This window comes from Pongo abelii, chromosome X (genome assembly GCF_028885655.2).
Source record: "Pongo abelii isolate AG06213 chromosome X, NHGRI_mPonAbe1-v2.0_pri, whole genome shotgun sequence".
Lineage (NCBI taxonomy): Eukaryota > Metazoa > Chordata > Mammalia > Primates > Hominidae > Pongo > Pongo abelii.
Window position 1 is genome coordinate 129,448,445 of NC_072008.2, and position 14,497 is coordinate 129,462,941.

A 14,497-nucleotide genomic window follows, 5' to 3' on the forward strand; every position below is an offset into this window, starting at 1 on the left:
GCACACTCTCCCCACTCCTATTCAACATAGTATTGAAAGTTCTGGCCAGGGCAATCAGGCAAGAGAAAGAAATAAAAGGTATTCAAATAGGAAGAGAGGAAGTCAAATTAACTTTGTTTGCAGATGACATGATCCTATATCTAGAAGACCCCATAGTCTCAGCCCAAAAGCTTCTTAAGTTGATAAGCAAACACAGCAAAGTCTCAGAATACAAAATCAATGTGCAAAAATCACCAGCATTCTCATACACTAACAACAGGCAGGCAGAGACCCAAATCAGGAATGAACTCCCATTCACAATTGCCACAAAAAGAATAAAATACCTAGGAATACAGCTAACTAGGGAGGTGAAAGATCTCTACAAGGAGAATTACAAACCACTGCTCAAGGAATTCAGAGAGGACACAAACAAATGGAAAAACATTTCATGCTCATGGATAGGAAGAATCAATCAATATCACAAAAATGGCCATACTGCCCAAAGTAATTTTTAGATTCAATGCAATTCCCATGAAGCTACCAGTGACTTTCTTTGCAGAATTAGAAAAAAAAAAAAAAAAAAAAAAAAAAAAAACTACTTAAAATTTCATATGGAACCAAGAAGAGCCAGTAAAGCCAAGACAGCCCTAAGCAAAAAGAACAAACCTGGAGGCATCACACTACCTGACTTCAAACAATACTACAAGGCTACAGTAACCAAAACACCATGGCACTGGTACAAAAACAAACACATAGACCAATGGAACAGAATAGAGAACTCGGAAACTAAGACCACACACCTACAACCATCTGATCTTTGACAAACCTGACAAAAACAAGCAATGGGGAAAGGATTCCCTACTTAATAAATGGTGCTCGGAGAACTGGCTAGCAATATGCAGAAAATTGAAACTGGACCCCTTCTTTACACCTTATACAAAAATTAACTCAAGATGGATTAAAGACTTAAATGTAAAACCCAAAACTATAAACACTCTACAAGAAAAGCATATCATCCATTTTGCAACCTACAGAGAATTAATAAATGTAGGCATTGACTATCAACACCTGCTAACATCACAGAAAAAAGAGACTACAAGACATAACATACATTCTGATAGAAGAACAAAATGCCTCCAATAAAGTATTCTTGTTAAACAAAGAGAGAAAGTGGGACAGAAGGAGAGGAGGGAAGAAGAAGGAAGAAGAGGAGGAGGAACAGTGACGATGGCAACAATGACAAAAGAACATGTTAAATATCATCATACTTGGGGAAATTCTAGCTGTGCAAAGCTCTTCAGGACAAATGACCTAGTTTCTGCAGCAAATAAATAATTTCAAAAAAAGAAAGATAACCTATAAATTAAAATACTTAAACACTATAAATTAATCATAATGCAGACCTTATTTAGGTGCTAAGTCAAAGAAACTTTTAAAAATTAGGTACTCAAGGATATCCCCGAAGAACATTGATGTGAAAATCCTCAATAAAATATTGGTAAACCGAATCCAGCAGCACATCAAAAAGCTTATCCACCACGATCAAGTCGGCTTCATCCCAGGGATGCAAGGCTGGTTCAACATACACAAATCAATAAATGTAATCCATCACATAAACAGAACCAATGACAAAAACCACATGATTATCTCAATAGATGCAGAAAAGGCCTTTGATAAAATTCAACATCCTTTCATGCTAAAAACTCTCAATAAACTAGGTATTGATGGAACGTATCTCAAAATAATAACAGCTATTTATGACAAACACACAGCCAATATCATACTGAATGGGAAAAAACTGGAAGCATTCCCTTTGAAAACCAGACCAAGACAAGGATGCCCTCTCTCACCACCCCTATTCAACTAGTATTGAAAGTTCTGGCCAGGGCAATCAGGCAAGAGAAAGATATAAAGGGTATTGAAATAGGAAGAGAGGGAGTCAAATTGTCTCTGTTTGCAGATGACATGATTGTATATTTAGAAAACCCCATCGTCTCAGCCCCAAAACTCCTTCAGCTGATAAGCAACCTCAGCAAAGTCACAGGATATAAAATCAATGTGCAAAAATCACAAGCATTCCCATACACCAATAATAGACTGAGAGCCAAATCATGAGCAAACTCCCATTCACAATTGCTACAGAGAGAAAAAAAATACCTAGGAATACAACTTACAAGGGATGTAAAGGACCTTTTCAAGGAGAACTACAAACTACTGCTCAAGTAAATAAGAGAGGACACAAACAAATGGAAAAACATTCCATGCTCATGGATACGAAAAATCAATATCATGAAAACGGCCATACTGCCCAAAGTAATTTATAGATTCAATGCTATCCCCATCAAGCTACCAGTGACTTTCTTCACAGAGTTAGAAAAAACTATTTTAAATTTCATATGGAACGAAAACAGTCCATATACCCAAGACAATCCTAAGCAAAAAGAACAAAGCTTGAGGCATCATGCTACCTGACTTCAAACTTTACTACAAGGCTACAGTAACCAAAACAGCATGGTACTGGTACTAAAACAGATATATAGACCAATGGAACAGAACAGAGGTCTCAGAAATAATGCCACACATCTACAACCATCTGATCTTTGACAAACCTGACAAAAACAAGCAATGGGAAAAGGATTCCCTATTTAACAAATGGCAGTGGGAAAACTGGTTAGCCACATGCAGAAAACAGAAACTGGACCCCTTCCTTACACCTTACACAAAAATTAACTCAAGATGGATTAAAGACTTAAATATAAGACCTAAAACCATAAAAATCCTAGAAGAAAAACTAGGCAATACCATTCAGGACATAGGCATGGGCAAAGACTTCATGACTACAACACCAAAAGCAATTGGAACAAAAGCCAAAATTGACAAATGGCATCTAATTAAACTAAAGAGCTTCTGCACAGCAAAAGAAACTATCATCAGAGTGAACAGGCAACCTACAGAATGGGAGAAAATTTTTGCAATCTATCCATCTGACAAAGAGTTAATATCCAGAATCTACAGAGAACTTAAACAAATTTACAAGAAAAAAACAACTCCATCAAAAAGTGGGTAAACGTCCATGAACTGACACTTCTCAAAATAAAACATTTATGCAGTCAACAAACATGAAAAAATGCTCATCATCACTGGTCATTAGAGAAATGAAAATCAAAACCACAATGAGATACCATCTCATGCCAGTTAGAATGGTGATTATTAAAAAGTCAGGAAACAACAGATGCTGGAGAGGATGTGGAGAAATAGGAACGCTTTTACACTGTTGTAAATTAGTTCAACCATTGTGGAAGACAGTGTGGTGATTCCTCACGGATCTAGAACCAGAAATACCATTTGACCCAGCAATCCCATTACTAGATATATACCCAAAAGATTATAAAACATTCTACTATAAAGACACATGCACATGTATGTTTATTGCAGCACTGTTCACTATAGCAAAGACTTGGAACCAACCCAAATGCCCATCAATGATAGACTGGATAAAGAAAATGTGGCACAAATACATCATGGAATACTATGCAGCCATAAAAAAGAATGACTTCATGTCCTTTGCAGGGACATGGATGAAGCTGGAAGCCCTCATTCTCAGCAAACTAACACAGGAACAGAAAACCAAACACTGCATGTTCTCACTCATAAGTGGGAGTTGAAAAATGAGATCACATGGACACAGGGAGGGGAACATCACACACCGGGGCCTGTATGCGGGTGGGGGGTTAGCATAGAAATAGCATTAGGAGAAATACCTAATACAGATGATGGGTTGACAGGTGCAGCAAACCACCATGGCACGTGTATACCTATGTAACAAGCCTGCACGTTCTGCACATGTATCCCAGAACTTAAAGTATAACTTAAAAAAATAATAATACTAAAAAAGAAAAAAGAAAAAAATATGTACTCAAAAGAAATGAAAACTTATGTTCACATAAACACCTATATTCAAATGTTTATAGTAGCATTACTCATAATACCCAAAAAGTGAAAACCACCCAAATGTCCCCATCAACTGATGAATGGATAGATAAAATGTGGCATATCCATACAATGGAACATTATTTGGCAATAAAAAGAAATGATATACATTACTGATCCATGCTACAACATAAATGAACCTTGAAAATATTATATTGAGTGAAAGAAGTCAGTCACAAAGGATAATATGTTGTATGATTCCATTTACGTGAAATGCCCAGAATGAGTAGGTCTATAGAGACAGAAAGTAGATTGGTGGTTGCCTAGGGCTAGGAGGATGGTGGAATTGGGGAGGGGTGACTGCAGATAGGTAAATAGTTTCTTTTGGGGGTGATAGAAATGTTTTAAAATTGATTATTATGAGGGTTGCACAACTCCATGAATGCTAAAAGCCATTAAATTGTACACTTTAAGTGGGTTAACTCTGTGTGAATTACATCTCAATAAAGCTGTTTTAAAAATTATGACATTTATGAAACCATTGGAAATTTGAAAATTGGATATATGATAGTAATAAATTGTTGATATTTTAGCTGACAATGATCATATGCCTGTTTTTAAAGAATCCTCATCTTTTACAGACAAATATTGAATTATTTATGGTTGAAGTGATGTGATGTATAGGATTTGCTTCTAAATAACTCAGTCATGAGTAGTGTGTGGCAATATAGATAAAACAAGATTGGCCAAGAGAACATTATTTTTGAAGCCAATGATGTGTATACAAGGGTTCACTATACTATTCTGCCTAAATTTTTGTTTGAAATCTTCTCATTAAATTTTACTTCAGTGATTAAAATAATACCCCAAAGGGACTAATGTTGGGTCATTGTGTACTAAAGTCATTCTGTGAGTTGGTACTTGTGTTTTACCTGAAAGGACAAGATAGTCTCATTACCAATCATCCCTGAACAATAATGAAGACTGAAAAGGTAAGCTTTTGATTGGCTCCTTCCCATCTAAAGAATGTGATGGGGCCTGATGTGGTAGTCAGGGTGCTAATTTAACTCATACGTCATTTGTACTCCTAGAGTGGTGAAGACTGGTTACACACACAAACACAGACATCTAGAAGAGTCCAAAGCAAAAGGCTAATAGGACACAAAATGTACAAATCATTCAAAATGATTGATAAATTGGACCATGTTAAAATTAATAATTTCTTTTCACTGAGAGACACGATTAAGAGAGTGAATAAGTAAGCCAGTAAGGTAATTGATCTTACATGGTGATTAGATGAACTTAGAGAGCTGAGGGAAATACAGGGGTAGAGGAAGCAGTGGGAAGAGCTCTGTGGCTACTCTTAGTCCCTGGGGAAGCCATTTCTGACTTTGTCTCACAGGGGTCCTTGGGGAGGGCTGCCGGTGGAATTGGGGAAAAAACACAAGCAGAGGTTGTGAACTGAACTTTGTAACAACTTCAACCAAACACGAAGTTTCCTGGACAGAACCTGGGTGAGAGGGTGAACCAGGAATGCAGGCACAGTACAGAAGTTGGGACATGCTGGGAGCTGCAAAACCTGAAAGTCCTGCTTGCTTCCCCAGTGGGGAGGCCTGGACCCTGGGGCAAGTCCTCAGCCCTGCTCACCTACTACCTGGAAATAAACTCAGTGCTGTTGTGGGGGGCACAGTGAGAGTGAGACTGGCCTTTTGGGCTGTGTGGGAGCTAGGTGAGTCCTGTTACTGCCAGCTTTCCCCCCAGTTTCCTGGCAACCTGCATGATGCAGCAGAGGCAGCCATAATCCCCCTGGGAATATAACTCCATTGGCCTGAGAATCACACCCCCATCCCCTACAGCAGCCACAGCAAGCCCCACCCAAGGAGAGTCTGAACTCAGACACACCTAACCCTGCCCCCACCTGGTGGTCTTTCTCTACCTGCCCTGGTAGCCAAAGACAAAGGACATAATGTCTTGGAAGCTCAATGGCCCCAACCACCACCTGAGAAACTTATCCAGGTGACCCTAGGGCAAGCTTGTATCCTCCCTATACCACCACAGCTGATTCTCTCCTGAAAGCACCACCTCCTGGCTGGAGGCCAAATAAAACTAGCACAATAAACAAAAATACAACCAAGGACCCTCACAAAGTCTGCTTCACTTTCCTGCTGCCTCCACCATAGCACGTGCTGGTATCCATGGCTGAGAGACCTGAAGGTGGATCACATCACAGGACTCTTTGCAAGACACCAGCCCAGAGCTCAGTAGCTCTGCTGAGTGGCTAGATCCAGAAAAGAAATAACAATCGCTGCAGTTTGCCTTTCAGGAAGGCGCATCCCTGAATACCCACATCCAGGGAGCACTCTGTGGGATGAAAGAATCTGAACAGCAGCCCTTGACCCTCAGATCTTCCCTCTGACATAGTCTACCCAAATGAGAAGGAATCAGAAAAACAATTATGGTAATATAACAAAACAAGGTTCTTTAACACCCCTAAAATATCACACTAGCTCACCAGCAATGGATCCAAACCAGGAAGAAATCTCTGAATTGCCAGAAAAAGAATTCAGATGGACAATTATTAAGCTACTCAAGGAGGCAGAAGAGAAAGGTGAAAACCAACTCAAAGAAATTTTAAAATGTTACAGGATATGAATGGAAAAATCTCCAGGGAAATAAATAGCATAAATAAAAAACAATCAAAACTTCTGGAAATGAAGGACACACAGAGAAATGCAAAATACACTGGAAGGTCTCAGCAGTATAATTGAATAAGTAAAAGAAAGAACTTCAGAGCTTGAAGACAAGGCTTTCAAATTAACCCAATCCGACAAGTCAAAGAAAAAAAGAATTTTAAAAATGAACAAAGCCTCCAGGAAGTTTAGGATTATGTTAAATGATAGATTCTAAGAATAATTGGTGTTCCCAAGGAAGAAGAGATATCTAAAAGTTTGGAAACATAGTTGAGGAAATAATCAAGAAAAACTTCCGTGGCCTTGCTAGAGATCTAGATACCCAAATACAAAAAGCTGAAAGAACACCTGGGAAATTCATCACAAAAAGATCATCATGTAGGCATGTAGTCATCAGGTTATCTAAAGTCAGAACAAAGGAAAGAATCTTAAGAGCTGTGAGGCAAAAGCATCAGGTAACCTATAAAGGAAAACTTATCAGATTAACAGCAGATTTCTCAGCAGAAACCCTACAAGCTAGAAGGGATTGGGGTTCTATCTTTAGCCTCCTTAAACAAAACAATTATCAGCCAAGAATTTTGTGTCCAGTGAAACTAAGCTTTATAAATGAAAGAAAGATAGTCTTTTTCAGACAAATGCTGAATTAGCCACCACCAAGCCAGCACTACAAGCACTGATAAAAGTAGCTCTAAATTTTGAAACAAATCATCAAAATGCACCAAAATAGAACCCCCTTAAGGCATAAATCTCACAGGACCTATAAAATAATAACAAAATGAAAAAAAAAAAAAACCAAGGTATTCAGGCAACAACTAGCATGATAAATAGAATAGTACTTCACATCTCAATTGTAACATTGATGTAAATAACCTAAATGCTCCACTCAAAAGATACAGATTGGCAGAATGGATAAGAATTCATCCAGCAAGTATCTGCTGTCTTCAAGAGACTTACCAAACACATAAGGATTCACATAAACTTACAATAAAGGAGTGGAAAAAGATATTCCATGCAAATAGACACCAAAAATGAGCAGGAGTAGGTATTCTTATATCAGACAAAACAAACTTTAAAGCAATAGCAGCTTAATGCTATAAAGACACATGCACACGTATGTTTATTGCGGCACTATTCACAATAGCAAAGACTTGGAACCAACCCAAATATCCAACAATGATAGATTGGATTAAGAAAATGTGGCACATATACACCATGGAATACTATGCAGCCATAAAAAAGGATGAGTTCATGTCCTTTGTAGGGACATGGATGAAATTGGAAATCATCATTCTCAGTAAACTATTGCAAGGACAAAAAACCAAACACCGCATGTTCTCACTCATAGATGGGAATTGAACAATGAGAACACATGGACACAGGAAGGGGAACATCACACTCTGGGGACTGTTGTGGGGTGGGGGTAGCGGGGAGGGATAGCATTAGGAGATATACCTAATGCTAAATGGCAAGTTAATGGGTGCAGCACACCAGCATGGCACATGTATACATATGTAACTAACCTGCACATTGTGCACATGTACCATAAAACTTAAAGTATAATAATAATAAATAAATAAATAAATAAATAAAATAGCAGCTTAAAAACACAAAGAGGGACATTATATAATGATAAAAGGACTTGTCCAACAGGAAAATATCACAATCCTAAATATATATGTACCTAACACTAGAGCTCCCAAATATATAAAATAATTACTACTAGATATAAGAAATGAGATAGAAAGCAACACAATAATAGTGAGGGACTTCAGTACTCCAGTGACAGCACTAGACAGGTCATCAAGACAGAAAGTCAACAAAGAAACAATGGGCTTAAACTATACCCTAAAAAGAATGGACTTAACAGATATTTACAAAACATTCTACCCAACAACTGCAGAGTATACATTCTATTCATCAGCACCTGGAACATTTACCAAGATAGACCATATGACAGGCCACAAAACAAGGCTCAATAAATTTAAGAAAATTGAAGCCATATCAAGTACTCTCTCTGAACACAGTGGAATAAAATTGGAAATCAATGATAAAAGGAACCCTCAAAACCATGCAAATGCATGGAAATTAAATAACCTGCTCCTGAATGATCATTGGGTCAACAATGAAATCAAGATGGAAATTAAAAGTTCTTTGAACTCAATGATAATAGTGACAAAACCTATCAAAATCTCGGGGATACAGCAAAGGCAGTGTGAAAAAAAAGCAAAGATGAAAGTTCACAGCATTAAATGCCTACACCAAAAAGTCTGAAAGAGCACAAAGAGATAATCTAAGGTCACACCTCAAGGAACTAGAGAAACAAGAACAAACCAAACCCAAACCCAGCAGAAGAAAAGAATAACCAAGATCACAGCAGAACTAAATGAAATTAAAACAAACAAACAAAAAATACAAAAGAGGGGCCAAGATGGCCGAATAGGAACAGCTCCAGTCTGCAGCTCCCAGCAAGACCAATGCAGAAGGCGGGTGATTTCTGCATTTCCAACTGAGGTACCCAGTTCATCTCACAGGGACTGGTTAGGCAGTGGGTCCAACCCACAGAGGGTAAGCAGAAGCAGGATGGGGTGTCGCTTCACCCGGGAAGTGCAAGGATCTGGGGAGCTCCCTCTCTAAGCCAAGGGAAGCCATGAGGGACTGTGCTACCCACCAGGTTACTATGCTTTTCCCATGGTTTTTGCAATCTGCAAATCAGGAGATTCCCCATGTGCCTACACCACCAGGGCCCTGGATTTCAAGCACAAAACTGGGCGGCTGTTTGGGCAAACACCGAGCTAGCTGTACGAGTATTTTTTCGTACCCCAGTGGCACCTGGAACCCCAGCGAGAGAGAACCATTCACTCCCCTGGAAAGGGGGCTGAAGCCAGGGAGCCAAGTGGTCTCACTCAGCAGGTCCTACTCCCAGGGAGCCCAGCAAGCTAAGAACCACTGGCTTGAAATTCTCGCTGCTAGCACAGCAGTCTGAAGTCAATCTGGGATGCTCCAGCTTAGTGGGGGGAGGGGTGTCCACCATTACTGAGGCTTTAGTAGGCAGTTTTCCCCTGACAGTGCTAAGGAGGCTGGGAGGTCTGGGCTGGGCGTGAAAAAGTGGCTGTGGCCAGACTGCTTCTCTAGATTCCTTCTCACTGGGCAGGGCATCTCTGAAGGAAAGATAACAGCCCCAGTCAGGGGCTTACAGAAAAAAAACTCCATCTCCCTGGGACACAGCACCTGCGGGAAGGGGCAGATGTGGGCGCAGCTTCAGTGTATTTAATCATTCCTGCCTGCTGGCTGTGAAGAGAGCAGCTGATCCTGACAAGAGGGATTCTCCCAGCACAGCGCACCTGCTCTGCTAAGGGACAGACTGCCTCCTCAAGTGAGTCCCTGAACCCCGTGCCTCCTGACTGGGAGAAATCTCCCAACAGGGGTCAACAGACACCTCATACAGGAGTGCTCTGGCTGGCATCAGGCCAGTGCCCCTCTGGGAGGAAGCTTCCAGAGGAAGGAGCAGGCAGCAATCTTTGCTGTTCTGCAACCTCCACTGGTGATACCCAGGCGAACAGGGTCTGGAATGGACCTCCAGCAAACTGCAGCAGACCTACAGAAGAGAGGCCTGTATGTTTGAAGAAAAACTAACGAACAGAAAGCAGTAACATCAACATCAACAAAAAGGACTCCCACACAAAAGCCCCATCCAAAGGTCATCAGCATCAAAGATCAAAGGTAGATAAATCCATGAAGATGAGGAAAAAACAGCACAAAAATGCTGAAAATTCCAAAAACCAGAATGCCTCTTCTCATCCAAATGATCGCAACTCCTCTTTAGCAAGCACAAAACTGGACAGAGAATGAGACTGACAAATTGACAGAAGTAAGCTTCAGAAGATGGGTAATAACAAACTCCTATGAGCTAAAGAAGCATGTTCTAACCCAATACAAGGAAGCTAAGAACCTTGATAAAAGATTACAGGAACTGCTGACTAGAATAACCAGTTTAGAGAGGAACATAAATGACCTGATGGAGCTGAAAAACACAGCATGAGAACTTCCTGAAGCATACACAAGTATCAACAGCCAAATAAAACAAGTGGAAGAAAGGATATCAGAGATTGAAGATCAACTTACTGAAACAAGGTGTGAAGACAAAAAGGAAAGAACAAAGCTTCCACGAAATATGGGACTATTTGAAAAGACCAAACCTACTATTGACTAGGGTCCCTGAAAGTTATGAGGAGAATGGGACCAAGTTGGAAAACACACTTCAGGATATTATCCAGGTGAACTTCCCCACCTAGCAAGATAGGCCAACATTCAAATTCAGGAAATACAGAGAACACCACTAAAATACTCCTCGAGAAGAGCAACCCCAAGACACATAATCGTCAGCTTCTCCAAGGTTGAAACGAAGGAAAAAATGTTAAGGGCAGCCAGAGAAAAGGGTCAGATTACCTATAAAGGGAAGCCCATCAGACTAACAGCAGATTTCTCTGCAGAAATCCTACAAGCCAGAGGAGACTGGGGGCCAATATTCAACATTCTTAAAGAAAAGAATTTTCAACCCAGAATTTCATATCCAGCCAAACTAAGCTTCATAAGTGAAGGAGAAATAAAATTCTTTACAGACAAGCAAATGCTGAGGGATTCTGTCACCATCAGGCCTGCCTTACAAGAGCTCCTGAAGGAAGCACTAAATATTGAAAGGAAAAACTTGTACCAGCCACTGCAAAAACATACCAAATTGTAAAGAACATCAACACTATAAAGAAACTGCATCAACTAATGTGCAAAATAACAAGCTAGCACCATGATGACAGGATCAAATTCACACATAACAATATTAACCTTAAATGTAAATGGGCTAAATGCCCCAGTTAAAAGACACAAACTGGCAAACTGGATAAACAGTCAAGATCCATCAGTGTGCTGTATTCAGGAGACCAATCTCACGTGCAAAGACACACATAGGCTCAAAATAAAGGGATGGAGGAAGATTTACCAAGCAAATGAAAAGCAAACAACAACAATAACAAAAAAAGCAGGGGTTGCAAACCTAGTCTCTGATAAAACAGACTTTAAAGCAACAAAGATCAAAAGAGACAAAGAAAGGCATTACATAATGATAAAGGGATCAATGCAACAAGAAGAGCTAACTATCCTAAATGTATATGCACCCAATATAGGAGCACCCAGATTCATAAAGCAAGTTCTTAGAGACCTACAAAGAGACTTAGGCTCCCACACAATAATAGTGGGAGACTGTAACACCCCACTGTCAATGTTAGACAGATCAACAAGACAGAAAATTAACAAGGACATTCAGGACTTGAACTCAGCTCTGGACCAAGTGGACCTAATAGACATCTACAGAACTCTCCACCCCAAATCAACAGAATATACATTCTTCTCAGCACCACATAGCACATATTCTAAAATCAACCAGAAAATTGAAAGTAAAACACTCATCCCAGCACTTTGGGAGACCAAGACATGTGGATCATGAGGTCAGGAGATCAAGACCATCCTGGCTAATACAGTGAAACCCTGTCTCTACTAAAAATACAAAAAATTAACTGGGCGCAGTGGCAGGCACCTGTAGTCCCAGCTACTCGGGAGGCTGAGGCAGGAGAATGGCGTGAACCCAGGAGGTGGAGCTTGCAGTGAGCCAAGATATTGCCACTGCAGTCCGGCCTGGGTGAAAGAGTGAGACTCCGTCTCAAAAAAAAAAAAAAAAAGAAAAGAAAGAAAGTGAAACACTCCTCAGCAAATGCAAAAGAATGGAAATCATAACAAACAGTCTGTCAGACAATAGTGCAATCAAATTAGAACTCAGGATTAAGAAACTCACTCAAAACCACACAACTACATGGAAACTGAACAAGCTGCTCCTGAATGACTACGGGGTAAATAACAAAATTAAGGCAGAAATAAATAAATTATTTGAAACCAACGAGAACAAAGACAACATACCAGAATCTCTGGGACACAGCTAAAGCAGTGTTAAGAGGGAAATTTGTAGCACTCAATGCCCACAACAGAAAGCGGGAAAGATCTAAAATGACACCCTAATATCACAATTAAAAGAACTAGATAAGCAAGAACAAAGAAATTCAAAAGCTAGCAGAGGCAAGAAATAACTAAGATCAGAGCAGAACTGAAGGAGACAGAGACACAAAAAAAACCCTTCAAAAAATCAATGAATCCAGGAGCTTGTTTTTTTGACAATATTAACAAAATAGATGGCCCTCTAGCTAGACTAATAAAGAAGAAAAGAGAAAAGAATCAAATAGACACAATAAAAATGATTAAGGGGGATATCACCACTGATCCCACATAAAGACAAACTCCTATCAGAGAATACTATAAACACCTCTATGCAAATAAGCTAGAAAATCTAGAAGAAATGGATGAATTCCTGGACACATATGCCCTCCCAGACTACACCAGGAAGAAGTTGAATCCCTGAATAGACCAATAACAAGTTCTGAAATTGAGGCAGTAATTAATAGCCCACCAACCAAAAAAAGCCCAAGACCAGACGGATTCACAGCTGAATTCTACCAGAGATACAAAGAGGAACTGGTACCATTCCTTCTGAAACTATTCCAAACAATAGAAAAAGAGGTACTCCTCCCTAAAACTTATTTTATGAGGCCAGCATCATCCTGATATCAAAACCTGACAGAGACACAACAAAAAAGAAAATTGCAGGCCGATATCCCTGACAAACATTGTTGTGAAAATCTTCAATAAAATACTGGCAAACCGAAGCCAACACATCAAAAAGCAGCACATCAAAAAGCTTATCCACCACAATCAAGTCGGCTTCAACCCTGGGATGCAAGGCTGGTTTAAACATATGCAAATCAATACACGTAATCCATCACATAAACAGAACCAATGACAAAAACCACATGATTATCTCAATAGATGCAGAAAAGGCCTTTGATAAAATTCTGCATCCCTTCATGCTAAAAACTCTCAATAAACTAGGTATTGATGGAACGTATCTCAAAATAATAACAGCTATTTATGACAAACACACAGCCAATATCATACCGAATGGGAAAAAACTGGAAGCATTCCCTTTGAAAACTGGCACAAGACAAGGATGCCCTCTCTCACCACTCCTATTCAACATAGTGTTGGAAGTTCTGGCCAGGGCAATCAGGCAACAGAAAGATATAAAGGGTATTGAAATAGGAAGAGAGGGAGTCAAATTGTCTGTTTGCAGATGACATGATTGTATATTTAGAAAACCCCATCGTCTCAGCCCCAAAACTCCTTCAGCTGATAAGCAATTTTAGCAGTCTCAGGATACAAAAATTAAAGTGCAAAAATCACAAGCATTCCTGTTCACCAACAATAGACAAGCAGAGAACTAAATCATGAGTGAACTCCCATTCACAATTGCTACAAAGAGAATAAAATATCTAGGAATTCAACTTACAAGGGACGTGGAGGACCTTTTCAAGGAGAACTACAAACCACTGCTCAAGGTAATAAGAGAGGACATAAACAAATGGAAAAACATCCCATGCTCATAGATAGAAAGAGTCAATATTGTGAAAATGGCCATACTGCCCAAAGTAATTTTTAGATTCAATGCTATTCCAATCAAACTACCAGTAACTTTCTTTGCAGAATTAGAAAAAAACTATTTTAAATTTCATATGGAAAAAAAAGAGCCCATATACCCAAGACAATTCTAAGCAAAAAGAACAAAGCTGGAAGCATCACGCTACCTGACGTCAAACTATACTACAAGGCTACAGTAACCAAAACAGCATAGTACTGGTACCAAAACAGATATATCGACCAATGGAACAGAACAGAGGCCTCAGAAATGATACCACACATCTATAACCATCTGATCTTCAACAAATCTGACAAAAACAAGCAAT